General features: G+C 41.1%; 1 long non-coding RNA gene across 1 annotated transcript; it reads right to left on the bottom strand.

Moving 5' to 3' along the window:
- Positions 1-704: 704 nt before the first annotated feature.
- On the bottom strand, positions 705-3,054 carry LOC123965474. Its single transcript, XR_006823708.1, has 6 exons — positions 2,915-3,054; positions 2,745-2,831; positions 2,584-2,643; positions 2,424-2,477; positions 1,973-2,029; positions 705-926 (listed from the first exon to the last, which is right to left on the bottom strand). It is a non-coding gene; the product is annotated as an uncharacterized LOC123965474 (long non-coding RNA).
- Between the last annotated feature and the right edge of the window lie 26 nt (positions 3,055-3,080).

The following is a 3,080-nucleotide window of genomic DNA, read 5'->3' as shown; positions in this document are numbered from 1 at the left end:
CTTAGCAGCTAGCGATGGCTTCTCCTTCTCCCTCTCTCTCTCCTACTTTCTCCTGCTTGGTGTGTCAGATGTTCAGTTACTCCTCTGCCTCCTTTAGCGGTAATGGTACATGTAATAAGTGTAGTTTATTTATAGACATGGAGGCGAGGCTCAGTGATTTAGAAGTCCGGCTCCGCACCTTGGTAGATCAGTCTTTAGCTACTGTAGCTAGCCAGTCCCCGGTAGTCTGTGCGGAACGGCCAGGAAGGGGGGGCTGGGTGACTGTCCGAAGGAGGAATAGTCATAAGCATTCAAAGTCCACGGGGCATCATCAACCTGTTCACGTTTCTAACAGATTTTCCCCACTCAGCGACACACCCGCTGAGAAACCAACTCTGATCATTGGCAGCTCCATTTTGTTAGCGAAGCCAGCGGCCATAGTTAAGTGCATCCCTGGGGTGTGTGTACTCCCTGTGTCTCGCGTCTGTATTCTGTTCCAGTGTTGATATCACAAACACAGGCATCTCTTGTGAAATGTTTCCGTAGCTTTGATTGTACATGGGCCAGGGTATTTCTTAGCTGAACCTTGAGTGGCATGACAAGGAAATAGTATGCCTTCTCAAGTAGACCTTTTTTGTTGAAGTTCTGCTGGCACACTCCACACTTATTACCTGGCTCAACACCAAGGTAGTTTGAACAGCTGGGACAGTAAAAATGAAGTTCTGTCTTGTCATTGTAATCAAGAAAGTGTTTCTTTAAAAACCAACCTGACTTTGGCACACATCCAGGCACCACAAAGTTTAGGAGCTCCGGGAGGTCTTGGCTGCCTTTGACAGGCCATGCTTCAGGATGAATGCCAAGAGAAGAAGAAGGAGAGACCCCATTGTAACTGAAGAACCAGCATAAATCTTCTTTTCATCATTGAAGTTTGGGTCTAAAACATGCTCCTAATAAAGGATTACAAAGGAAAATATATTTATTACAATCCAAGCTTAATATATATCGATACCAAACAAAATAAATAATTAAGACAAAGGACTATAATTACTGCTGAATCACATACAGGTGCTCTTTGAACACTTGGTGTACGAATACGAATACGGGGAGCACAGGAAGAACGGGTGAAACGATTGCCGGTATGACGATAAACCATGGCAAAAATCCCGACAGTTATTATTACCGTACACATTTTAATTACCAGGATAACTGGGTTCGGTTACTGCACTTTGATAAACACAAGCAAATATCCAGCATCAACCAAAGTGAGCATGCGCACTATGTAACGCGGGTTTGTTTGAGTCGGTGACAACACAGAGGAAGATTTTTCGCTCTGAAGTGTGGTTGTATTTTGGTTTTTATGAGAGCGCTGAGGGAAACTTGATTGAAGAAAATGAACTTATAGTGAACTTTAAGATTTGGTTTGTCTGTCTGACTTGCTAACAGCTTCTAAATCGAAGATCTCAGTGTTAGCTGCTCTTGTAAAAATGCTACACGTTTTTCTGCAGCTCAGGGCTTAAAGCAAGAAATTTTTCTCTGCCTGAAATGTGTTCAGGGTTTACAACAAAGATGGAGGGTAGGAGGCAAGAACGTAACGTTATGATAAATGTCAAATCATTATAATGGCACATTTTTGCTCCTGAGTGATAGTTGAAGAAACCAGATGGTTAATTGTGGCTTTAAACAATTTTTATGGTCAGAACACTTAATACTAAACAGTGGATCTAGTGTTTCCCGTATATTCATTTATTTGTGGCGGCCCACCACAATATCAACGCCGACTGCCACATATTGATTTTCGATTTTCATTAGGCCTGTTTAAAATCTTATCACTGCAACCAACATAGGGCCTACAGTTTGATTGTTTTTGAATTTGTATTTTGAGAGCAGATTTTATCCATGCAATGAGCCCTTCACATGATGGAAAAATAAACTGTTACTTTCAATATTTACACAAAATAAGCTAATATATGGTAAAAAGAAAACAAAAACACACCGTTGGATCTTCTGGAGTATCGTTGTCAGATGGAGCTGAGTTAGTCTGTTCTTCGTGCTATGATACAGAAGTTGCAAAGACACAGAAAGGTAGTTATGACCATATCTAGTCCTATATTAAGGCCAGGTACAAAAGAGCACTTTCAGTGCATTTTCAGTGGAGAAAAATGCAGCAAGTAGCCATATAATTGTAGTTGCAGAATTTTTTATTTAACTGAGCAGGTAACATTTTGACCTTACCATGTCATCAAGAACATAGTTATCATAAGAAACAGCAAGGTATAGGCACAAACTTACCAAGAGTTGATGTCATAGACCACCACAACAACTTAGAAAAACACACGATAATCTCAAAAACACACAGATCTATAACATATTAAAAATAGATTTTTACTGGAACTGTTTGACACATACATTTTTGTCAATCTAATAATGGAAGCAATCCTACATACCATTACATCTTCATCTGCACTCTCATCTGAAGCGTTTGTGCCTCCCTCAACATGCTGCAATAGAGGAGCACCAAAAGTCACAGTTAAGCCAAACACCTGTGAGTTCAGTTTCTCTGTCCTAAGTGGAACAATTACTGCATGACCAAAAAAAACCCCGTACCATTTCATGCAGTGGATCCTCCCCTCTGTCATCCGATGGCCCACTTGACAGGTGTTCAGCCTGAGAGACGGGAAAAAGCTGAATGACACATCCTGGTAAGATTATTTTATTATTTGTAACAAGACTTTTTTGTCTCTGTAATACATGACAGGCTCACACACCGTTAGATCTTCATCTGAGGCTTCATCATCAGATGAGTCTGTATTCTCATCATTGTAGGAAATAGTGTTATTGTCCCCCCCAGCAACCTGCAGCACATGTCATGGATTTTACAGAACAATGCAACTCATTTGTTCTATGTGAACAACAACAATCACTGTGCATATTGTACCGTTTCATGGTGTTGATCTATTCCTGTGTGGTCTGCTGGCCTCCCCAGCTGATAATCACCCTGGCAAACAGAAACGGTGGAGTGCGATTCAACTTATGCTACAAAGATTTCTGTTTTTAATAATAATAAGAGAGAGGGAGGGGGAGGGAGGGAGGGAGAGAGAGGG

The sequence above is a fragment of the Micropterus dolomieu genome, unplaced genomic scaffold, assembly GCF_021292245.1.
Source record: "Micropterus dolomieu isolate WLL.071019.BEF.003 ecotype Adirondacks unplaced genomic scaffold, ASM2129224v1 contig_9788, whole genome shotgun sequence".
Classification (NCBI taxonomy): domain Eukaryota; kingdom Metazoa; phylum Chordata; class Actinopteri; order Centrarchiformes; family Centrarchidae; genus Micropterus; species Micropterus dolomieu.
The sequence above is the reverse complement of the archived record's forward strand: the minus strand, read 5'-3'. Positions and strand labels throughout refer to the sequence as shown.